The following is a 26,860-nucleotide window of genomic DNA, read 5'->3' on the forward strand; positions in this document are numbered from 1 at the left end:
ATTGCGTAACTCTGTTCGGCTCGGTTCGCTGAATCACTCCGTGGCTTTTGGCCCGTTCCGTTTGTCTCCGTCATCCGTGTTGGAAAATGGGGAATGAGGTTTTCGCTGATTCAAGCTGCTTGATGATCCAGTAAGCTAGATACTGGACTACCTATTCTGCCGACAGAGGGGGTTTTGCATATATATTGGCATGAAGCATAATTAGTCAAGTGAAAACAATTCCAATTGGTTGGTGCTGGCTCAGCTTGGCCGGCAGCTGTTTTGCAAACAGAACCCCGAAGGCTCGAAGGAAAATATTATTGAGGTATTTGCCGGAGTTGGCAAACAACGAACGGTGAGGTTTGTGATGGAAACAATCGATCGATGGCCTGCTTTACGCGAATGGGTGACAAATCATAACAATTCTGTGCCCATTGAGGGCGGTCAGCAACGTGGACAAATCGGACTCCAACTAGGCAAGGGGTCTTGTGAATCATGGGGCCCGGTTGGGGTGATAGAATGCTTCGATTCAGCGGTTCTTGAAGATTCGTTGACTGTGACACTTTTGGAGAAAATTCATGCACTTGCTAACCCCCAATATTGAAGACAGGTAGTGTAATATTGAATGCTCAATAGTCTATTATGGTAGCATTAGAAACCGTGAAATTACATAAACACAACCAAATGGCTCTAAAACGTCAAATCAAGCCAAAATAAGCATCAATAGTAAGTAACAGCAATCAAAAAACTGAAATAACCAAAGAACGATAAAATAGTACAGTTGCTCTCAAAATTGAGCGTACAAGTCTGTTTAAAAGTTTTTAATTCATTTTTTCGGTTGAACTTTCGATTGATTTATTTTTTTAAATATCCTACGATATAGTAATTGTCCAAGCTCTACGAAAAGTTAAACAAAAGTACAAATTGTTATCCTTGAGTTTTTATTAAAATTGAAATCATAAAATAACAAGCATTTCTGCGACACAAAATTGAGCGTACATTTCCGATACCCTTCCGGTTTTTGATGAATTTACTGTAAATTTTGACAGTTCGGTAGCATACAGTGTTTTTTGCTCTGCTGTGGTTCCGGTTGTTTTCAAATTACGACCAAAGTGCTTGTTTTCAATAAGTTTAAGCAGAATGGAAGGCAAAAGGAAGCAAACCGATCTTGCCACTCGGAAATTAGTCATCAGCTTGTACTGCAAAGGAAAAACCATGCGGGAAGTTGGTGCAATGGTTGGACGTACTCATTCCACGGTGCAGAGGATCATAAACAAGTGGAGATATGAAGGAAAGTTGCTGAATAATCCCGGAAGAGGTCGTAAACGCATACTCTCAGCAGGCGATGAACGTTTGATTACGCGGAAAGTTAATCAAAATCCAAAGATCTCCGTTCCGGAACTGACGTCAGAGGTGACACAGATGATCAATCGACCGATTTCCACAGAAACCGTCCGCAGGACCCTTCGGAAGAATAAGTTACACGGCCGAGTTGCTCGTAACAAACCGTTCATTTCGGCAGTGAACAAGAAAAAGCGTCTTGCGTTTGCGGAAAAGTATGTTTCAAAGCCTGTTGAATTCTGGGAAAGGGTTTTGTTTACGGACGAGACCAAAATAAACCTGTTTGGTTCCGATGGAAAGCAAATCGTCTGGAGAAGACCAAATACAGCGTTCAAATCACGGAACTTGAAACCAACGGTAAAGCATGGGGGAGGGAACGTTATGCTTTGGGGTTCGATGGCGGCCAGTGGAACAGGAAACATTGAGTTTATCGACACAACCATGGATAAGATGTTGTATATGAACATCCTGAAGAAACATGTCAAGCCAACTGTCGAAAAACTCAAGCTCCCATCGGATTATTACTTCCAGCAAGATAACGACCCAAAGCATACAGCTCACATCGTCAAAGAATGGTTGCTGTATAATGTGCCAAAGCAGTTGAACTCTCCACCTCAGTCGCCGGACCTCAACCCGATCGAACATCTGTGGTATGAACTTAAGGTACGGGTCAAGAAAAGCCATCCTACGAACAAAAACGACTTGAAGTTGAAGATAATGGAAGCATGGAATTCGATTCCATCAACAGTCACGAAAAAGTTGGTGGAATCGATGCCCCGCCGACTGAAAGATGTTATTGATGCCAAAGGAGGACACACCAAGTACTAAATCCAGTACGAAATCGATCATTCATGAACATTTTTATAAGTTTTCATAAGAATTGAATTGATGTACGCTCAATTTTGTGTCGCGAAAAACCTTGTCATTTTATCATTTGATTTTATTAAAGACATAAGTATCACCATTTGTACTTTTCTTTCACTCATCATAAAGATCGAATAATAACAATATGGAAGAATAAAAAAATATATTTTTTTAACTTTAAACAAGAAAAAAAATCTGAAAATAAACTCGGAAACAGACGTGTACGCTCAATTTTGTGAGTAACTGTATATGCAATAGTTATACAACAAACTGACCACAACATGGCATAAAAATCGCCAAAATTACCTGAAAACGAAAAAAAAAAATTACTTTATAATTAGTGCCTTGAAATCTGATCTGATTGGTTTGGTTTGTTCCAGTGCTTTTTTCAGTAAGTAGGGCTAGTAGTGCGGATGCGATATAATGTAAGTGACTTTAGTCACTAAAATTACGAAAATAGTGACCAAATAGTGACTTTTAAATGATAAATGAGTAACTAATTGTGACATTTATATAGTGACTCAGAAATTCAAATAAAGCTTGGTCTTGAAATAAACTCTTTTTTGTCTTGGAACTTAAAATCTCATTCCATAAATTCCTCTAATTACATCTAAATTCTCAACGGATTCTCCAGTGAGGAGGTTTTGAAGTGATTTATATTTATGGGAATAGATGTAATGTTGGCCTAAATGCCCCTAATTTGGGCCCATACAAATTCAGCAATCAACTAAATTTTCAATAGTGACCCAAATATCCATTAGTATCGTCCCAATCTACACACTTATCTAGTCAGTAATTTTTTACCAAGTTTTTGAATTGCGGAACTATTCGGTAAAATTTAAAAAAATATGTGAAGAATTTAAAGATGCAAAAATGTGTTACGCAAATTTACAGACTTACTTCTGTTAAACCCGTTTAATAATAAAAAATAAAGTTTGTCGATTTTATCGAATCTTTACGACTAACGGTCATTGGAATTTTAACCGAGTTTTGCTGCAATTCAAAATCCCAGTAAAAAAATACTGACTCTTGTAAAAAAAGCTAAGTGTGTACATAAAATTTATAAATAGCAGATTTCTAGCGATGGGCCCAATCTTAGATCCATAGACCAACAATAGCTCAATTTTCCTTATCAAAGTTGTTAACCTTAATTATTCGCTTTTTACCAAAATTCTTTGTTACATTGCAACGATTTGTTTTAGAATCATTCCCTTTCCCCTTCTCTTAAAATTTCCTATGAAAAAAAGATTATCGAAAATAATATTGCGTTTTTTTTTAAATTCTTTGCAACAATCCAAAAAATTCTTGGAAATAGATCATGTATCTTCGAAATTTTAATGATTCTTTCATGAATTTCCTAAAGGTTCTTTCCATGAATCCAGTGGTGTCCCGCAATCTCACTTTTTATCTGTGCACCAACTTTCAAAACCAGATTTCATGCCATATTCATACTCGAAACGGTTGAAAAATGCACTTCATCTTCTTTACTTGATATCTATCCATTGCAAGCAATCTTTTGTTAATTGTTTATGTTTTGAGAGTTGGTGCACAGGTAGATTGAGGTTAAGAAAACCCCACTACGTAAATTCATGTAAATTTTACCAGAATTCTCCTTACAATTCCTATGCAATTATCCTCAGAAAAGTCATAAATGTCGGCTCAGAATGATCTTGGACTTCTGCCCTGAATTCTACTGAAAATACAATTCGTATTCTCCTCAGAGTTCCCATGGTATTTCCTGAGTATTTTAAAACAAAAATCCATCTCAGAATACCCTTAAATGTATATGTAAAATCGAGTAAACACGTATTCGTTACTGATGTTCGTTGACCGAATTTAGTTCCACGCGCAAAGCGAACTGTAAAACTTGCAAAGTGTTTTTCTCGAAACACAGAGTTAATTTACGGATCCCACGATATCTCAGAACTGGATGGACCAAATTTGCTGAAATTGGAGGTGAAGACTCACAAGATGTATCTCGTGTACATAACGAAGCCGGATTTTGAAAATTATAATTTTTTTTAGATGCAAAAATAAAAAAAATGAATATTTTTTTGTATTGGCCTTCGTCATGCACACGGGGCCTGTTTAACTAGTCTTCACCCCAAAAATGAGCCGATTTGGTCAAAGCAGTGATGAGATATCGCGGGACCCGCTTTTCAAACCACTAACTTCAAATAAGAATATTTTGGCAATTGTGTTACCAAATATCTTCATATTTATTTTGTTTAAAGTTGAAAATGTATATTTTGATGCCCTGAAAACAAGTTTAAAAAATTTAAATGTTTGCTTATACCAACCGATGATATTTTACCGACTTACTTATATGTATCCCCTTAAAACAGAATTCCTTTGAGATTGTACCCGCAAAATTTGATCTCATTGGAATTCTTCTTGGAATTTCTCACGAACTCTTTAGAATTCTCTTGGAAGTATCAGTGACTTTAGTGACTAAAATTACGAAAATAGTGACCAAATAGTGGCTTATAAATAATATATATGGTAACTCAGAAATTCAAATACAATTTGATATTGAAATAAATTCCATGTTAGTCATGGAACCTAAAATTACATTTCATTAATTCCTCTAATTATATCGATTTTCATAATTTTCTTTTGATTACATATTACATGATGACCAATTTTCCGAGTTTTCCTGGAGTTTTGTAGATTTTACTGGTTGTGCGACATACATTTAAACTAATGTATAAACCAATGAGGCCACTAGGTTAAATAGGGGTAAATAGGTCATTACTGCAACTGTAGTGTTTTTCATAGAATTTGAATTTGTTTCTGCGTTCGAAATTTTAAAAATTTCTATGTATCAAGGTAAGTAAACCTTGATTATTCGCTAAGAATTTTGTAAAGATATTCATCGCAATTTTCTCAATAACTTTTTTAGAATCATTAATATAAGTCTCCTTAGAATTCGCATGCAATTAACCTCAGAAATGTCTTAAATATCTGTTCTGAATGATCTAGGACCCTGAATTCGTATTCTCTTTAGAGTTTAGATTTTCAACAAAAAATCCATCTCATAATACCCTTGAAACTCTTCTTACAGTTTCATTTTGATTGTATTGGTATTCTTCTAGGAATTTCATTCAAATTCTTCAGCATTCTCTTGGAATCAGCCTCAATAATCACCCCAGATTTCCTTTACTATTCGTTGAGTTTGGAGACCTTTGGAGTTCACCAGATTTGCTTAAATAATTTATCAGGACTTATTATAAAAAGTTATTAGAATTTGGGCCAAGAATCCTCATCCAATCGCCATAGAATTCTTTTAGAACTCTCGTTACAATGCACCTGAAGCTCGTCTTTCAATTATCTTGGAATTCATCCAAAAAATGTTTTGGAGCTGAATTTTGCGTTTTTAATCATTTAATATCAAAAGCGAAGCTCGTATGTGTCAGTCTCAGGGCCAATTTTTTCACCTCCGCTTAAGCCTTAAAACCACGGGACTGACATTAAATGTTTCCACTATGGGATTTCACAAATTTGACAGTACCCTCTTAACTGGTCTATAAATGTATAACCCATAACAGACTTTAACAACACATACGAACTTTGCAACTGTATTGCATATTTTACAGCTGTCGCATGTGTTTGTTTTGCGTTGGTTATAAGTGTGTGAGTAAAAAATAGCAGACAACAGAAAAATGCTTAAAACAGTTTTAAGATTTAAGTGGAGGTGAACACTCGACCCTCAGAGCACCTAAATTTACAAGAGACTTTTGTAGTGTGTAGTTTGGCATTCTAATCTTAAATATCTTGGTATCATCCGTAGAATTCCTTCGATATTCACTTCAAATTTCTTTTGGAATTTCCATTGATCTAGATCATCTACATCCTAGAAAAGTTTCCAAGGTGGAAATTCAAAACTTTTCCGAGGTTGTTTCCCGGTGTTTTAAAATTCCTTGAAAGTGTCCGGTTATAATTGTTTATTTTTTGACAGATATGCCTATTTCGTCATAATTACTGTAGATTCCCTTAGTGAAAACTCTATTTAAACATTTAAATGATATTTTTCATTTTTCTATATTGATGGGAAAAAGTGAGTTTAGTGACTATTTTTAAGAAAAAAGTGACTTTAGTGATTTTTTGGTGTAAAAAGTGACTTTTTAGTGATTGACTTAAAAATAGTGACCAAGCCACTAAAAAGTGACCTGCTACCAGCCCTGCCTTTGAAATCGTCCCAGAATTCATTTAGAACTATCCGCAGAGTTCATAACGACGGGATTTCCTAGGAATTACCTTCAGAGCTTTCTTAATTAGACCTATAATCCACACCCAATCCTCATAGAATTCTTCTAAGAATTCTCGTTATTGGATTTCTCCCAAAAGTTGTTTTGGAGTTGAATTTTACGTCTTTAATAATGTAATATCAAAAGCAACGCTCGCCTGTGCACTGAAAATGTATTTGCGTTATTTCTCTGAAAACCGTTTCGTAAAAATGAATATCGTACATACAACACATCTTTCATTAAAGGTACGAAACATTCGTTTTTCCTGTCATCTGGCGCAATGTCAATATTACGCTTTATTCGTATAATATACAAATACATCTTCGTACAATCAAACCAACAACTGCGCTTATTGTCTCCTAAAGTGCTGATTGTGTGTTGGAGATGGGATATTTTTTTTAGAAATATTGTCGGTTTGACCAATACATGCAAGCTACCACAATAAATCATCGCAGTGGTTTTATGTTAGAGAAAAAAAAATACATGCAAGCAGCAGAAAAAGCAAGAGAAATCGAAGTACCGCTCCATGAGTGCTTCTTATTGCCTTTAGATTTACCTTTTCTCAAAACACAGTTAGAGCAATGGATAAATCACAGATCTAACGATCGCAAGGTTCATGACTCGAGTCCGTTCTGAAGCCTATTTTTATTTTTTTTGTCATATTTATTCCTTCCAATGATGAAGTTATTTTTACCCATCCTCACTAACACACTCCACATTTTTCGGTTTCTACAACCAACACTTGTGGACCGCTGGTTGGGTGTGACAGTTCTAACGAAACTAGCTTCATACAATGTACAAATCCATTTCGTTGCAGAAAACAACGAATAAATTCGTAGAACAAACGAGTGATTTCGTTTTATAAACGAAATGTTATTTTCAGTGTGTCAGTTGCAGGACGGATTGTTTCACCTCCACTTAAGCCTTAAACTAGTTTTAACTATATGGGTAAGTGTATTCTCCCCGATTTGTTATCGAAATTCAGGACTTTTCACAGTTTTTTTTTCTGATGTTTTGAAATATATCTTGGATTTTTCCGGTTTACGAGGCACCCTGGATATTTTTTGGCAGAAAGACATATTTCATCATAACTACTGAAGACTTCCTTAGGGGCTGTTCATAAACTACGTATACCGGTTTTGAGAGGATGTAGACCCCCCTCCCCTTGCGCAGACAATTGTTCAACATTTCCCCTACACCCAATCGAAGGATGTAAGATTTGCATGCAATTATGAGGGATTCATCATCGCAGGATGTTAGTGGAGTCCGCATGAACGGAGGATGCGATACACCGAGCTTCAGTCCAATGTGAGAAAATGGAGAGAAAATGTGGAGTGTATTAGTGAGTGTAATGAATCATGTTATGAAAATAAAGAAAAGGTGGCCGACTGGACTCGAACCATGAACGTTGCGATTATCAGACCCGTGCTTTCTCCATGCTTTGGAATATAGTAATCACTTGGAATGGCGAACGTAATAGTTTATTTCGCAGTGCTGTGATAAATATTCGATAATTAAGTGTGAAATTGTGCCCCGTAGTGATCATTTAGTGGATAAGTAGGAGTACGGTTGCTGCTGTAGCAGGTTCTTGTTCAATTTGCGTTTTTTTTTCGCCCGGCATTGGCATCTTTTAGTAAGCTGCGGCATTGCAAATTTCTGCTTTCGTTCGTTTGTACTTGTGTCTCTGTAGTGTTGCATGTAAAGTTTATGTGTATAGGTGGATAGAATTGGCAGAGTGTGCAATATGTAATTTGGGGATTTTGGTAAGTGCTTTGCCGGCTATCTGTGAGGGTAAATGTGCTTCATTGCAAATGCACTACACTTACGCGGACTCAGGCAAAGCTTTTATCACGGACAATGCAAATGTTCTGTTCAAGTGTGATAATTTTCTGTCAGATCAGAGTTGCGACGAGCAGAATGATCTGATCTCGCGCGTCAAAAGGATAGAGGAAGAGATGATGAATGTATTTCAACACTCGGACTCGATCACTGTCATGCGAGATCACATTGCTGCTCAGATGGACATCGCGTTAAAGAGGGTGGATGGCAGACATTAGCCGAAATTTTAAATGGTATTGAAAAATTAATTTGTGAGCAATTACACAATATAAAATAACCCATTTTTTCAAATTACTGCGGAAAAACAATTAGCTGCAACGAATGACCAGCGCAATGTATCTTGGACGATTCAGCCGGAATTGGACCAAAATTCCGGACGTAAAAAAAACGTAAATAAGTAATTAGTAATAGCGATAATGATGATGATGTTTTTCAAGAAAATGCGAGTTTTGCGGAGTAACAGTAACAGTAACAAACAGAGTAATCGTAAGATTCGTCCGGTCATTGTGATTAAACAAAAAGAGTGCAAACAAGCTTGCGAAATACACACAAAATCAGTAATTTTAGGAATGGTGAAGATATCTTGATAGATGGCTCTATTATTGTTGAGTGTGTAACATGAGCTAATCTAAATTATGTGAAAAATGCTATTGAAAGCAATCTGGGTGGAGAATATAGTGCTGTTGTTCCCACTTCGGTGCCAAGATTGAAAATAGTGGGCATGAGCGATCAGTTGTCCTCCGATGGCTTAATTGACTACTTGAAAAGTCTAAATGAAGACATCGCTATAAATGATGTAAAAGTAGTGAACATGTTTGAAAATCCACGCTTCACTTACAACAAATGTTGTGATCGAAGTCGATGTCAATACGTATAAATGTTTGTTATGTGCGAAAAAAGTAAATGTACGGTTTGATCGGTGCTTGTTAGTTCCTGTTATTAATGTGTAGAGATGCTTCAAATGTGGAGATTTTGGATACAAGAGCATGGATTGCAAAAATTGTGAGAGATGCTCTAAGTGCAGCCAACTACACAAAACGTCGGAGTGTTCGTCAACTGTATTGATTGTTTGAAAATGACTAAAGAACGTAAAATGAACTTGGACGTCAACCATGCCACATTTAGCTCTGAATGTTTGCTCTATAAAAGACTTTTTGATCAGAAGTAAAGCAGCTTGCGTTTCAATAAATAGCAGCCAAGTTCCAGGAATGTGAATCAATCCGATTTTTTGTGTTTTAATATTGCGGGATTGTCAACAAACTACGTAGCATTACATCAGATTGTTGAGGAAAAACGTCCTATTTTAGTTTCATTATCTGAAACTCATATTGTAGAAACTGAAGCTTTTGATCAGTAGAGCATTCCGGAATATATTGTTGCTGCTTGTTCATCACATTCTAGACACACTGGCGGTCTTGCTTTTATGTCAAAGAATCAGTTCAATTCAACCTTCGTACCAACGAAATTATTGATAGCAACTGGTTCTTGGGCATTACAGTTGTACGTAGCATGAAGATGGGTAATTATGGTGTTTTTTATCACTCTCCCTGGCTCGAGACATTCCTTGATTCTAGTAAATTAAATATATTAGCTGGTGATTTTAATGTTAATTTGCGTGATAACTATATTTCGAATGATTTGAAGCGTTTAGCTGATTTTTTTTAAATTAATACAAACGGTAGATGAATATACGCGTATTTCCAGGCACAGTAGAACTTCAATTGACCACGTTTATTCGAATTTTGATCCATTTGTTCAGTTACGAATACTGATTTGAAAATAACTGATCATGAGATCATAGTGAATAATGTATTAGATAAGATCAATAACAACGATGAATTAGTAAAATTGAAGTACTGGAGGAAATATTCGAAACAGGCTGTTTCGAAACTTTTGGAGAAAAGCGTGGATTTTCCATTCGCAGTGGGTAACTAAGATGAATCTACAGCTGTTCTTACTTACGCTTTGAAAACGTGTACCAATCAACTAGTTGAGCAAAAGTTTGTTTCTTTGAAAAACTCAAACAGCTGGTACAATTTGGGTCTTAAACGGAAAAGAGACAAATGGTACAAAGAGTTTTGTAGATGACAATCATTGGAATAGGAACACAATCGCGCATAATAAGTATTCACAATCGATAAATAAAACTCGTTGTGAATATGTTCACAGGAAGATTGATCAGCAACAAAACAACAGCAAATAGTTATGTAAAATTTTGAAATCTTTATTAAAAGCTAGTAATTGCAAACCGTGGTCCATTAGTTTAATCCACTTCTGGGCTAGTTCATCACCAAAAATTCTATTAGAAAACAAAACAATACGATTCTGAGAATTTCAATTTTAATCTCGCACTAAGATTTTGACGATAACGAGCTAAAGGAAATGTTCATGATTCTAGACATCATAATTGACAAATCTCCCCGAGCAAAGTAGGATAACAACCCGATATCATCTAGATAACAAGTCTTGTTATCCCAGATATCATTTTGTTTTCAGTTGTTATCGCATAACTTATTTAGTTATCAACCTTGATCAATTTTGTTATCAGTTGTTATCATGAAAAATTCACTAAATATTTATTAACGATGCAAGGTTAGTTCAAAACTTTAAATATTATTCGCATTGAAACAATAAAAAATAGTGCTTTTAATCCCTAATCATATTTCAATTATCATCGTAAGGCTTGGATATCAATATGATAACATGATTTGAAATTCATGGAATAAATTTGTATGGCTTACAGAATTTGGTATCAAGATATTATCAATGATAACAAAATTAGTTATTTCTGTGATATCCAACGAGCAATTTTTTGTTATAATTTTTCTTATGTTGGCTGTTAATTCAACCATAATGATAGCATATTCAGTTATCAAAAGTGATAACCGGGTAATACAACTTGTTATCAATTTGATATTTTACTTTGCTCGGGTCTACTATCCATGCGGGACCAAATTTCTTACGTCTAAAAAATGTTTAGAAATACGTACATATGATTCAAAATTAATACATTTTGTATGAGGTGTACAGATTTCAAAACATTTTTTTAGGTGTAAGGATTTGGGACACGCACTGAATGCTATCATATTTTTTTCTGGAAGCATTTAAACATATTTAACAGAATACTCCATGGTAAAAAATTTGATTGAATTATTGCCCGAGTTCTGGCATCTGAAAAATTATGTTCTAAACACAATAAAACAGAAATTTACGATGTTACAACAGAACTTTCAAACGGCACGAGCACATTATAAAATGAATACAAAGTAACGGAATACATTATTATGTTTGAGTTCGGACGAGTTGAGATTGATTTGCAAACATCGAAAGTGATTTGTCTTACTATTTTGGAACTTCCTGATTTTTTTCCATCATATAGTCCAACGTCCGACGAAACTTCAAATGGGTAAACGGTAACCAACAAACCCATAGTTGATCCACGATTCACTGCACCGAACTAGGAACCCAATGCACCTCACTCGACTGCTTCCAATTAAACGGAATCCCGAGCGAAACATGTTCACATGAGCAAGCGCCATACAATTAGTTAGTGTCACACGGCTAGCTGTCTAAACAGCCGTTCGATCGCTCGAAAGCGCGCGCGAGTCCTCCAAACGGAAGGACCTTCACGCCCCCTGCCATGCCAATAACCACCCCAGGCAACTCCGCCCGCAGTTAGACTCAATCGATGACCGTCGATTCCGCCCGGGTGGCGTTCGCCAAGTTTATGTTGCACTGTTTTACGACCGTGTTCCGAATTGTATTAATGCGGCCGTCGTCGCTGGCATGATTTAGGATGACAACCAGGTGCCAAGTTTTGACAAAAAAATCACAATTTAAAAAAAAATCAATTCAACGATGCGAAGGACAAGAAGAAGATGCGTCACTCGATTACAAATGTTCCGCAATGCATCAACAAACGATCCGCTGGTTACACTCGCTCGCCGTCATAGTCGTAGTCGTTACGGGCCAAAGGTTAACTAAAACCGTCCTTGGACTCGCGGGCGACTCCGGTTGATTTATCAGCCGGACACAGCAACCGACTAAGCCACACAGTCGTGTACGCAGAATACTAATTGCCATTGTTTTTATTTTTGTAACGATCATGTTGTTTTTGAATCGCCTCCATTTTCCGGATTAATGGATGGAAAGTGTTGTGGGTAGCTACATAGCTGGTTGTTGTAGCATTGAGGATTTCCTTCTTTTCAGTTGGTTGATGGTCATCCCCCCGAAAAAAAAGCATTATTTGAGCTCGCAAAGCCTTGAAAAGCTCTTTTCTCGCGCGGGGTCTCTCGGTGCTGCTGCTGCTGCGATGCGATGCCATGGTACAATTATCCAACGACGTCGACGACGGCCAGCCAGCACTGTTTTGGTAATTCGAAAATTATAAAAATTTCAAGGTTTATTACCAATTCATGCTCGGCTCGGTGCTCTCTCAACTCCTGCTGCTGAAGATGCAGATGACCATCAGCAAGCATCGGTTTACTGCGAGATAAAATACAAAGAGCGATTGTTTTGATTTGTTTTAAATGGATTGCCAAACTCTGCTCCGGTTGGTCCCGAATTGACGATTTCTTTCACCTGACAACAGCTATGTGCGAAATTTCGCACTCTCACCTTTGTTATTACTCGCGGTTCAGTTGTTGGCGAATGGTCTGCCAAATTAGCGCCAAACGTGCCCAAAATGGAACAAAAGGGGTCCGCACGTGGAGGTTCGTACGTGACCAACTAAAGGGTTTCCAGTTCTGTTGTTAGTGGAACTCGCTCTCGTATCAGCTCTCGAAGTTAAACATCAGCGATGATGCAAGCGTGTGGTCTGGCGTCAGTGGCGTGTTCGAGGTGTGATGAAAGGGGGTGGGAGATTGGTGAAAGTGAGCTGGTATTTTGAATATTGAAATCAATTTGGTGGGGAAACTAACGTTCTTTTGTTCGAGGAGACGCTGTTATTAGGTTTGTTCAAGTACCTGCAGTACCCAAGTACCATTGCAAGCTTTATAAAGGATGTATAGAATTCTATAAGCCATGGTCAAAGAACCCTAATAAACCTCGAATTGTTACTTTGAGTTATGTTTAGTATTACTTCTGCGTGAAGTCAACGATTTACTTAGTTGAAGATGCTAATTTCAAATAACAGACTAAAGTGGTAATTTTTATACGATAGATGGAGGAGAAGATAGTATAGAATTGATAGTTCCGTTTTGAGTACGGCAGTGTGAAAATTGCATATAGAGAGTAGAAAGCGAGCAACGACAACTTTAGGAAGGTACAAATCGGTTTTATCATCTATTTCAAGATCACAGGCAAAATGTATATTTTAAACAGGGTCGCCATTGGATTTAATTATTTAAATGACCGGTTTTGATTTTGGGCCCTACTAATTTCAATAGTAAGTGTGGAAAAGTGACGCGAGAGTTGTTGTTATTCACATCGTCGTGATTGTGTGCTGCTAAATTTGTCAATTTTTTATCACACGGGCTATCGTTATTCGTTTTTTTCCGTTCGGTATACTCGGAAAAAAATCCGTTCCCGAAAACGGGAACGGACCGTGAACTAAAAATCACGGCCAGCTATCCAGAACAAAATTTTCTCAAATATACACCGTGAACTATGGTTCACGGCTGTGGTTCACGAATATGGGAACTCTTTTTTTCCCGTGTACCTGTAATATTGTACTGGTTGTTAGTAGAAAGTGCAGTTCGTTGCGATAATCGTCTAATTAGAGCATATTTTGTGTTGTGAAAAAGTTATCCAATCAGACATATTGTAGTGTATACTGTCTAGCATTGGGCGATCTTGAGAATCCAATTCCTCTTTGCGTATTAGAGCATCTCCACCGCTGTTTCTAAATCACTTTTGGAAACTGAGTCAGCATGACTTCCGCCTGTGACCAATGCGTTAAACCAGTTAAAGGTGATGAAGAATCCGTCTCCTGCATGGCTTTTTTGCGAAAGGATGATTCACCTAAAGTGCGGGTGCAGTTTCGAACGCCTTTGGATACGGTTGTGTTTTAAGTTTGTTCTCTGTTTTGTGCGTGCGTTCGCTCTCATAGTTTTCGGCTGCAATTGCCGGATTATCGCTGGCGCTCTGCCTCCCGGACGTTTATACGTGTGTGATTGGTAGTTTTCTCGCTTTCCAGGAAGTTTTAGAATAGAGAAAGAAAACGTGATTCAACATGTTTGCAAGCATCAGAAGAGATGTCGCGATCTGTGTTGTTTGATTTTCTCCCGGACCAGAAATTAGTGGCATCGCGAGTGATAATTTTTAATTTCAGTTTATTTACGTGCTGCAAGGTGCGTGAAAGAGCTCGGCGCAATCGGTGTTGATGTTGGCTCGCTTGTAACTTTTTTTGTTGTGTTTTCGAAAGAAATTGATCGAAATTTTACCAAAAGTGCTTTTGAACGTGTTTCGCAGTTGGGTGTGGTGAAATTCGTGAATTCGCGGTTTATGTTCAGTGAAAATTCCGTGTCACAAAATTGCTCACCGAGTTTCCTTTTTTTGCCGTTCGACGACGACGGGTTTGCAAGAGAAAAATAAGCATCGGGAATTTGCTCCCGGATGTATTGATTTGGTGAGTACGTTCCAGTTGAAGATTGTTCTTATACATATCTTGATTGCATTTTCGAGGGGACGTTCGGAGAGCTTTGGGATTTAGGCGTTGTTGCATTTGCGGGCAGATGAGTTGGTCGCCGGTAAGGGCCAGTAAGTGCTGCCAGCAAATGAATCAAGAGGTATTCGAAACAAAATTGATAAGAAATGTCCATTCAAATCGATTTAATACAGTTGAACAAATTTCAAAACTATATACGTGCCAGATTTGGAAATAATATTTTTTGAATCTGGAAGTGTGTATGATACCATTATCCATTTGATAAAGGTAGAGTGAACATGCGGGGCTTATTGTAAGTAAAAGTGACCTCTGAGTGGTCGTGAATTACCAGGCATTCTGAAATGGGTCACTGGAGCTGCAATAGAGCTAACACCTTCTAACTCCCGGACTAAACCTGCTTTAATTTAAGGGTAATAAAAAGCAGTTTTCTTCCATAATAACACTGCCGGACAGTGGGGGTTAGATTGTACACACACACACACACACACACACACACACACGCACACACACACACACACACACACACACACACACACACAGACACACACACACACACACACACACACACACACACACACACACACACACACACACACACACACACACACACACACACACACACACACGCACACACACACATACACACACACACACACACACACACACACACACACACACACACACACACACACTACTAATTTCAATAGTAAGTGTCACTGAAAAAACAGCTACGAAATATTATTTCTAAGGTAAAGAACCGAACAATCACCACACTTGAAAAAACAGACAGTAAGCCCAAGATTTTGAAGTTCGAACGTTGAAATTTTTTTAAAGTCTTAGTTACATGTCAATTTCTCTTAAGGCAATTGGCCTAATTGGTCATTACCGAATGGTATAAAGTGATGGATTGGTAGACGGACGTATGCTAGGTCATTCTTTTACATTCTGGTGAACTTTATAAAAAAAATTGATTCTGGCACATTGAAGAATTATCAGAAGAATTTGGATAAGACTGTCAAATGAGTTTTGATAAGAACAGTGTTTCGGAGTAGCGGAGGACTCTGAAGAAATATCAATTCTAAGGAGAGTCTTATGAGAATTATGAGAAAATTCAAAGAGATATTCTCAACGCCAAGAATTTCAAAGGAATGCTCAGCTAAATTTCCATACTTTGAAAATTCAAAAGGGCACACCAAAAGATTTCTGATTGGTAAAAATTTGAAGATCATGTAACATGAAAAATGGTAAAGGTACTAAAATGAACAAAACATAAAAAACCGCTTAGCATCGATGATTTTATTGGTCATCCGATGCTTGGGAATTATTAAGGATTTTCACTGCAATCATTTAAGAAAATCTTTCACGATCTTGGACTTCATACATTTTCGAAACTCTGGGACATTGCCAATTATTTTACACATCTTAAACTTCATTTTTGGTATTTCATAATAAGGAAATGTTCAAAACTCCGAGTTTGAGGAAATGTTCAAGATTATCTGTGTAATATTCTAGACTTAGAATTTTTAATACAACGGTTGATTCCCAGTTTTTCCTAGCTGAATTCGATTTCCAGTTAGTTCCAGGTTCTCCCGGTTCAGCGGCAAAAAAATTTTATAAAAATTCTGACTGACTGCTACAAAATCGCTAGTTCAGATCGTGTTTTTCTTTTGCTACGTATTTTTCGTAAGCAAATTAAACACTTTTTGGCTTTAAATTTGGTGAATTGTGTGCTGAAATTTAGATTCAAGTGTTCATAAAGTTATCATTTAGACCTTGAATCTAACCTCCAAAATATACGACGCAGCTTCAGTTCCATTGTTGTGTGTCGATTTTCATTGCCTCCCGGGAGCCCGGTTCTCCGAGTTCGGATGCTACACTTTCGACGTGTAGTACTATTGAAAGATCAGTCCGGTTGGTGAATTAACCCGGGAACGAGTTGATAATGTGTCCGTCGCGAGTTTTGGTAGTGATTCGGTGGCCGACGTGGCCGTGAATCAGAAAGTTTTCCGCTTGCAAAAGTGCTCGGCTGCTGGTCTCTCGCCGGTGTCGGAGATTGCGAGCAATATGAAAGTGGCCGCAAACTGTTCCTGGGGAAAGCACTAGACGCGAACCTCCTCCCAGATGACCATGCCAATGCAAGAAAATTTGTGTTCGTTAAAGGAAGTATTACGACAAAGGTGCTTAGAGAAAATCAAAATTACGGAACCCATGGATTGAAGGATCAAATTAACATGGTGAGACCAGTCCAAATACATTTTAAAATTAAAAAAAAAAACATAAACTAAATACGTGCCAGGTTTGAAAAGAATATTTGCGAACCTGGAAGCGTGTATGTAATACCAATATCCATTTGATAACAGTGATGCATACATACGGGGCTTATTGTAAGTGAAAGTAACCTCAGCATGGGCGTGACTCTCCAAACATTCTGAAATGGGTTGCTGGATCTGCAATAGAGCTATCAGTTTCTAACTCCCGGACTAAAGCAGTCTACAATGACCACAAATGCGATACTGTATAAAGAGTTCTTCCATAATAACACTGCCGTCCAGTGGGGGTTAGAGGGAATACACACATACACATACAATTCTGAAGATATCTGACTTAAATGTCAATATTACGAATTGAAAAAAAATCAAAATATTAGTAATTCCATTGATGACTAAATTTCAATAAATAGTGACTTTAGTGACTTTTGGGTGCAAAAAGTAACTGTTAAGTTACCTAGCCACTAAAAAGTGACCTGCTACCAGCCCTGCATATAATATAACTATTTAGCAAAGCATCCATCTTTATTGGATTGGTCCATTTGAATACCGTTACATTTTTAGTTTAATTCAATGGAATTTTCCATTATTCAGATAATTCTAAATCCAGCTGTCACTGTCACGAATAAATCATGCATTAAATATCAATTTGACCACACTGCATCAAATCTGTCTGTATGACCAATGTTGACCACCTACAGTTCATCAAGAAATGTTTGGCTTGGCTTTGAATTCTTGGCTTTTGGCTCGTCTGTTTTGAACTGAATGTGTAATAAGTTAGAACTATTTTAGTAAAACAATCAATGGATCAAACTTTTTGAGACTTTTTACGATTGTACTCATAATACAGATCATTTGTATGCAGCTAATGGATCTAAAATCCGTCCTTTGCAACAAAAGTTGAAAATTTAAGGTGTTACTAATATTGCACAAAAACTTCATACAGCCTCAGCCTATCAAGTATAATAGAATGCCGATAAATGAATAAGTAGTGGATCAACCACCAGCCAAGATTTCAGAAATCTATATTTTCATAGTGTTTCCTAAAAATTGTCCATTCTGATGTAGGGTCACATTTTTAATACACTGTAAATGCCCATTTGCATGACCAGATTCCTGAGATCTCATTCTTACCGCACAATGAACCTCAATATAGTGGAATGGTTCGGAGAACGTTCAAGACATCTCCTTAAAAGCTCTAAGTCTATGTAACTATTTTCGATTTTAGTCCATACCTATGAAATTGTACACCCAATTCAGTTCCTTTGCAAGAGCTGATTTGTCCCGGGTGTTTGTGATAAGGATTATGGATTATGGATCCGAAATACAACTAACTCTCACTTTCTACACCTCTGCATTAATCAAGTCTTTACAAATCCGTAAAACACTCCTGTGTTGCCGGAAGTTTAAACGGACCCGTGAAAGCATCTTCCGCGGAGCGTAAAATCCCACAAAGAACCATATATGCCTATATATATATATTCGTCTATCGTAAATATGCGATCGTAACTTTCCCCCTTCTTTCTCGAACCAAAGTCCTCTTCGCTACGCTGGCCGTCCATCGCTGTTTACCCGGACAGTCACGTTTTGCGAATCCGCGAAAAGTAGTAAAAACCGCGACTACCAAAACACAACACTAAGAGTGAGCTCGCGTGTGTGCGCGCAAATTAGCCTGAGCTGCCCAGCAGCAGTCAATCTAATCATCCATTGCACACCGAGTTCTACATTGCCGTCCACGAGTACGGTCGAGCTCGGTCTTCTTGGAATAATTCTGTCTGTTTTTGCTAGCACTTTGGATTGGACTTTAAGGGGAAACCAGGCAGTTGTCGGTGCGGGTGACATGTGCGAAACGAAAATATCCCTCACAGCCAAGAACTGCTGTAATGCGACATGTGCCACTCGCCGCGGGGAAGGGACGGTGTTTATGGCCATTCCTCGTGCGCGCGTGGTTTGTTTTCCCGTCGCAAAGTACCAGCACGCGCTTTCCAACTGCGCCAAAAATTTCAAACTTTGTAAGTAAAAAATCTCCGAAATCAGCTTCAACCCGAAGCAAAGCAAAGAGGCAATCACTCGCAGGCAGTCGAGCCTTGTGCAAAAAGCCACTTTTTGAATGTCGATCCGTGCAAGGATAGCGCTTGACCTTAGCGAGCTTTTGCGAGCGAGCCACTCCACACCACAGTCGACAGAGGAGACCGCGCCGTCGCTCGCGTGATGCAAAGTGATTCATGAGGCTGCTGCTGCTGCGGAGAATGAAATCTCTAAAACCTGAATCACTTGAGACGTGCGTCGTCGCTCCAGGCCCGAGTTATGTGTCTCAGGTGCCATCGAAGCTCAGTGGTGTTGGTTGATTCACGTTTGGAAACCTATCTACACCGATCGATAGAATTGCGCACGACAGTTTTCAGTTTTTGGCGGTCATAGTGCAAGGACATTGGCGCGCGCGTAGACGGTGGCAATGGCCATGCAGTTGGTAAACCGGTTTCGCGCTAGTTGCCTCGGCTAGTAGTACTATGCAGTGGGTTGTGTTTGGCAAACGACAAGAGACACCCCAACCCAACCCAACCCCCGTGTCATGGTGAAGAATTTTATGCGATTACTTCCTAGGCGGCACCATTGGTCGAATTGATTGAAGGTTTGGATAATTTGTAATTGGCCAGAAGGAGCGTGATTTGTTGGAACTAATGGCTTAATATATGCTTTGGATTTCTATTTGATATCTTTATTGAAGGTCTAGGCACTGCAGATCTAAACTGTCGTATTATCTCTGGAGTCCATTCCGAATGTCCTTGTAAATCTCGATTAGAAATAGCATTTCGTCTTGACAGATTTTAAGCACTGTTGGTTATCTTTCGCAGCATCAAATCATTCACATGATTTCTATCTAGGGAACAGTATGGCTACAAAATTGTCGTTTGATTACCGGAAAGTAAATAAAGAATTGGTAAATATTGTCTCAACGATTTCTTAATTGCACAAGATTTTCAAACTTTGACCCGCGAAGTCCGCGATTTCTTTAAACAAAATCGCGACTTTAAATATTAATCCGTTTAGCGGCGCCGGTGGTGTAGTAGGAAGCGTGATAACCTCTCACCTCAGCAGGCCTGGGTTCAATCCCAGTCGGCGCCGCCGGGATGTTCTTAGGCATAACATCTCTGATCACGCCTTCCTTCGAAAGGGAAGTAAAGCCGTTGGTCCCCGGTTCATGAGTTGATGGGTCTACAGGTGGTAGGGTCCGGGTGTGGGAAATGCCTCCTTGGCGTCGGTAGCATTGGTGCTCAGCACGGGAAACAATATCGAAAAAAAAAAATACTAATCCGCGACGAATAAAAAATTGTTTTCATTGCTTAAACAAATCATTTGTATTTCTACTACATGGCATTTCAAGCTTATTGCTTATAGCACTCAATTTAGTGTTCTTTGAAGCACTTCCACATTTTGAGAGCTTATGTATGCCTGTGTCTGTGCCCAAGAAAGTCGAGAAATTTTCCGGAGGAAAATCGAACCCAGCCGCCTCCAGCATGGACTTGCTTCGCAGCTGCGCGAAAGGAGTATCGTTTGAACCCTTTGAAAAAATAAATAAAAAAAAACTTGTATCATCATGAGATTCTATTGAATAAAAGCGGCCTAGCTTTTCTGAAACATTCTTTTAAAACATTGATGCATTTTAATTTGAAATGCAAATTAATTTGAAAATGATCAACATTCAAGTTGCTAGGGTGCATAGAACGAATTACCTTGCAATACATTTAATGTGAGATTTTCATTTTTAAGAACAATAATACTGAAAATAATGCTTCTTAGGAGTAAGAGGCAATTGAATTCTCAATTCCGAGGATAGTTCCAACACAATTGAATTTTGAGAAGTATCCCACTCAAGTAACAATTTTGGTTTTATGAGGGTTCTGCATACCATGAATTGGACCTGTAGAACGCTTTAAAACCTTGATAAAACTTGCAATGTTACTTGAGCACGGATATTCCGGTGATAATTTTAAGAACATTCAAAAGAGAGTTCCTTAGGAAATTATTGGGAGCATTTAAAAGAATTAATGGGAATTCTGAGCAGAACTCAAAAGGAATTCCTTAGGATATTTCATGGGAATTTCAGGAAAATACTAATTGTATGCTGAGGAGAACTCCAAGTGATTTTTATCAGGAGTATTTTTCGGGGAATTATTAATAATATGAAGAGCATTACGGGGTGAATTCAGAAAGTGTTCAGCAGAAGATTTTCAAGAGTATTATGGAGGAAATTATAAGAGAATGGAATTTTTCCATAAATTTTTTTTCAAGATCCTGGGTACAGAAAAAGGATCAAGATTCAAGGTTTGGGATAAAATTGGAAATACTGAGGCTTAGATGTTTTAAGATTACATGCTTGAAAGTTATATGATCCTGGATTTAGAAAAATCTTCAAATATTCTATTTTATTTATACATAAATATTTCGGACATAAAGGGGGGATTACGGAGAAGATATGGAAACGTTTTCAAGTTCCAAAACTAGCAAAAATGTTTAAAATTACGAACTTTCAAATGTAAGGTTGCGAACTTAAACAAATGGCTTGGACTTCATTCTTCTAGTTTTGGAATTTTGGCAATTTGAAAAGTTTCTAAATTTTTGACATGTAGTTCGAAACTGTATGGCTTTGATATTGTATGAGATCTTAGACCTAAATAAATGCTAAACTTCAACTTTTAATAGTATTGATTGTAAAACTGATTGTCATGCCTTTACATCGTTTAAATCGTTCACAAGAGAAGGTGACGCATAAGAAGCCCCAATAATTTCAAATAATATTGGTAGATAAACAACTAAAATTCAATAATTAATATTGACGGGAAGATTTGAGATGGTTCCATCGCTCTTAAATTTACTGATTGGTAAAAGTGCTCATCATCAGTTAGAATTAGCATTCTAAATTTCCTTAACTAATTATTCTGGAACGAGAAACATTTTCCATTTGGAAAGATCACGTGAAAATTAAGACATGCATCTAAAATAACGAAATTGGAAAAAATTGTATGATACAGCTATAAGTTTTAGAGATATTGGACCTTTTTTTTCAAATGCTTGGACAAACAATTTATGGAAGTTGTGCGTCATGGAATAATTTTCGATAAAATTTCAGATCACAATCGAAAAACAAAATGCTTCGGAAACATAGAACACATTTCATGACTTTGGAACACTGTAAATAGATAGATTTTAGAAATCTTGGCTAACAGTTGAACAGCTAGGGCAATTTACGTATTCTCGTCAATCTAAGCAGTGTCCGAACTTCTATTAGCAATTTCTCAGCGTCACGCACACATATGACGTGTTTGTTTGTTTACATTTATGAGCTGCTTGCAATTTTATCCATTCCAATTGACAGAATTGTCCAAAACGGGTTGAAACCGGTTTTACAACACTCCAAACTTCTCAAGTGAGTGTGACTATTGTCGGAAGCCTCTTTTTCTTCGGCAACCTTTCCATTTGAACTACGTGTTAACCAGCTATTCTATTATCGGCAACTCAAAATCACCCGTACTGTGTATTTTTAATTTGAAGAGCAACCCGGCATAACAGGTTTGCTCAGTCGTAAAAATGTAATCAGATTGAAGCTGACAGACTAAGGAATCATTTAAATACATTCAGCGAAGTATTTTGGCGAAAAATACAGCGAAATTAACGTTTAAATTTTGATTGCCGAAAACAGTCAATGGGTGCCGAAGACATCAATTACCCTATTTATTGATTTATCGGATTAGTTTTTAAACTTTGGCAAAGCCTGCATGAAGTTTGAGTAATGTTAGTTACCCGAGCAAAGTTAGAGATCAAATTGAAATCAGAATTTGCTGTTATGATGCAACTTATTTTGAATACTCCATTTGATCTCATTTTGGTTGACTTAACGGTTAACACAGCAAAAATGAGAGCATAATTTTACACTGTTGAATCAAACGGAAAACTAATTCTGCTTTCAATGAAATCACTTTGATTACTGATTTTACATTCATAATGTTTGACTGAATACGGGCCCGTCGTAAATGGTTAGCATCCATGCTTCTCACGCTGAAAGATTTGAGCTCAAATGTCACCTCGGGCTAGTCACGAATGACCTAAAATGTGTTAAACAAAACAAATAAACAATAATCGTTAGTTCAACGACAGATGAACTTAATCAAATTTTAAACAAGAAATTAACAACCGAACTTCAAGTTAAGTTGTTTTGATTTAAAAAGTCTTAACTGCATAATGAAAGCACAATATGATATCAGACTTCTGTCGCGACAATTGAAATCAAAATGAGTTTTCATTATAATAGGAACTGCAAACTTTAATATCGATTTGCTTTCATTTTGTTAACCGACTTTGCTCTGGTAAACACTCGATTTGCAACTTTTTTCGTAGTGGACGCCGTTGATTTTTTCAAAAAATCTGGGCTAGTAAATTTTCGATTCTGGGCTTGTAAAAAAATACAATTTTTGATGGACATTGAAAAGAACTCAAGATTCTGGAACATGATTTTTTTTTTCCGATGTTTGAACAGATTTAGATTTGAGTGACTTTAAGTTAGTGGCTGGTTTGTTATCTCGTTTGTACAGAAACTAAAGCTACCGTGAGAGATTATTCAAAACCCTGGTCTTCGAAAAATTCTCTAGAGCTTGAAAATTTCTCTAGACCATTTTTCAACATCTTAAGGAAAACTTTCTATCACGAAGAAAATTATCCAGGATATTGGGTACAGAATTATTTTTCGACCCCTCAAAGAATGTGTGATAAGTCTACAATTATTTTAAAATCAAAGGCAACGGGAAAAAATTAAATTTTATAATCTAGACGAATTTTATAGATAACGTACTTTAAAAAAATCAATGCACAGCTGAAAAGGGTCTTACAGCATTTGTGAACAATGACTTCTCTCTATGATTCCTAAGAAATCTAGACACGCCCACGCCAACCAACGTTACCATCGGGTAAAGGAAATTATGTTGAATTACGTGGGCGAGTCTTAACTTCCTTGAAATAACCAAGAGAAGTCATTACGACTTGCATTTTTTTTTTGTTCGTATTTTAGTACAAAATTTAGTACGTTTTGGCAGAAAATGTTTAAATTTAATATGCTTAATCATAGATAAAATGGAAAGAATGGAAGATTTACGTTTAAGCAAATCTACCCGGAAAGTTATAAATGAAAGAGAAAGTCGATGAATTCTCTGATGAAAGCAGATAGGGCATTTCGAAATGTTTATCTAGATTTCTAGGAATTTGTTACGTAAATGCCCTGCAGCGATACGTAACCTAAAATGTACCACAGTATAAACGCAAACAAGCAACCTAGTGGGCAAACAAAACTTCTCCCCAGAACGAAAAGCGTAGACTCACAATCAATCGATTCATGACGCTCGGCGCCAATCCAAGCAGTTGTTTACAAAACCAGAAATCACGACACCTTTTTGGGCGAGCTCTTTGACCTTGTTTACAGCGATTGACTTCGTTCCCAGTCTAATTACTCTGCTACACGGTAGGTGCGTGGGGAAGACAATTGATTCGAAAATTGAACCTTTCCGCACAGATCAATCCTGGAGCGAGAGAGAAAGAGTGAACGACGATTGCATAATCACGTCACGTTCTAACCTCCACCCCACTGAATCACGATCGTGACACAAAGGACCCTGCTTCATGAACATCGATTCAATTGCATCGCTGCTATCGCATTCACTCACTCACTCACTCACTCACGCAATGCACCCCTCCGGTTCAGTAGAATCCTAATGACATTAGAGCAGACAAATATGGTGGCTGTCGCGCACCCATTCAACTCTCTACGCTTGAGCACCTCGAATGTTCTGGTAACCGTGTAGATCGCAAATCGTCATCATCATCGCCGTGCTCAAAGCCATCAACTTTACGATCCGTAAGGACATCCAGCATCCTTCACTCGTTCGCTCGCTTGCAAGGCAAACCATATCACGAAACCAATTAAAATCACTCACTCACTCACTCACTCATTCTCCGACATATTTTTATGTATGAATGTCTCACCTTGACAATCGATCGGTTGGCTGATCAGATAACCGGGGGAATGCGCGCGATCCACGACGAATTGTTGTTGGGGTAATCCAAATAAATGTATGTCACCAAAATACACGCACACAGAAAGGTGTCACAGTTGTTTGTGTCACGATCGTTTCACTGATTTTTTTTTCCTTCACCGCCTTAATTACCGGTAATTTTTCACTTTTGCTCACTGGCTTATTTTTTCCTGCGGTGGTTGTTGGAAGCACGTTAAAACCATTCACTCATTCACTTTTACTATCTCTTCTCAATTCGCTCAATTGGCGCCACGTTAGTTGGGTGTATGTGTGTGTGTGTGATGTAGGTATGTTAAAACTTTCGATTTTCTTCTCGAACCGATCACGGAATTTTCCTTCTTGCTTTACGGCCGTGCAAAGTGTATGCAAATGAACCGTCGAAAAACAAATCAAAAACGTACACTCCGATTCGTTATCACTTCAGGTTTTCCTCCAATTCGGATATTTGTTATTTTCCGACGTCTACTCCACTTCCAATTTATCCACTGAACTTAATTTTTAAACTGCTTCCATTTCTCCGATTCTGCACGCCGCCTGCTCCGACGCTGCTAAGCATATCTCGAGATAATAATCCTGTTATTGTTGGCCAATGTAATTGTTATAAAAAAAAATATATATATATATATATATATATATATGCAAGTATGTACGCACTCTTGCAAACTCACAGATTCATTTTCAATCACTTTTCCTTCTCCGCTGTTGCAGCGAGGTTTGTTATTACATTTTTTTTTTTTCTCCTCTTCACTGAAATCGCGAACAGGCTAGAGGCACTTCTCGGTGTATGTTGCTTTGGAGGAGCCTTCAAAGAGTGCTCTAAAAATCACTTTCTAAATCAGCGTGCATGAGTATGTTGCGCGCTTTATATGTCTGGCGGTCACAATGTTGTTTTCTGGGCTGGGAAAAATCCACAAAAATTTTCACTTTCATTCGCACTATCTAGCACAGCGATCTCCAGAGTGCGATGGAACTGCGGGTAGGTGGTCATCCCTCGGTTAATCCTCTGTGACCCATTTCTGACGCAGCTGTCGCTCGATCACGTTTGATCACGCTCGATCACCGAAGCACCCGCCGTCTCCTAGTTGGCAAATTTGTTTATAGCGTTTGGCACCGTCGATAAAATTCGCACTACGCGACAAAAAAAAAAAGAACACTCAATACCGCGAAACCGAAAACGTAACACAAAAATAAAACAAAACCCGAAATCAAATCAAAATAAACGCTAATTAAATCGAAGGGGACGACAATCCCCGCACAAAAACAAGCACGGTCCCGAAGAATCCGCGAAAAGAACGGCGAGCGAGAGGGACGACCGTCTGGCGCTCGAATAAACGAAAACACAAAGGGGCTTGCGGTGATTGCTAGGCACACACGTCAACGCGAATCAAAAGTCACAGATCGACTGGCGAGCGCGAAGCGATCCGACGGTGGCTTGCTCCCCACTCGCCGGAATGAACCCCACTCGGATGAACACACGAAGATTCGCGTGCGCTTACTGGTGCAGCAACAACAACAACAGTGAATCAACACGATTTGCAATGCGGTTGATCGGGTGGTGGCGGAAAAAAAAGCTCGACGAACGAAGAAGCAGACCTTCAACGGGGTCTCCCTTCATCCGTCGTACGTAGGTATCGG

General features: G+C 38.1%; 1 protein-coding gene across 1 annotated transcript in view; it reads right to left on the reverse strand.

Annotated features, from left to right (window-relative positions):
• Positions 1–26,609, reverse strand: part of LOC135702731 (rho GTPase-activating protein gacU-like) — a 352,796-nt gene extending 326,187 nt beyond the window's left edge. The window contains exon 1 of the mRNA XM_065223783.1: positions 25,176–26,609. The gene's annotated coding sequence lies outside the window, so the exon portion shown is untranslated. The remainder of the gene's footprint in view (positions 1–25,175) is intronic.
• Positions 26,610–26,860: the final 251 nt, after the last annotated feature.

Source organism: Ochlerotatus camptorhynchus, unplaced genomic scaffold (assembly GCF_037179485.1).
Source record: "Ochlerotatus camptorhynchus isolate MF236.1 unplaced genomic scaffold, CSIRO-AGI_Acam_v1.1 ptg000196l, whole genome shotgun sequence".
In the NCBI taxonomy this organism is placed as follows: Eukaryota; Metazoa; Arthropoda; class Insecta; order Diptera; family Culicidae; genus Ochlerotatus; species Ochlerotatus camptorhynchus.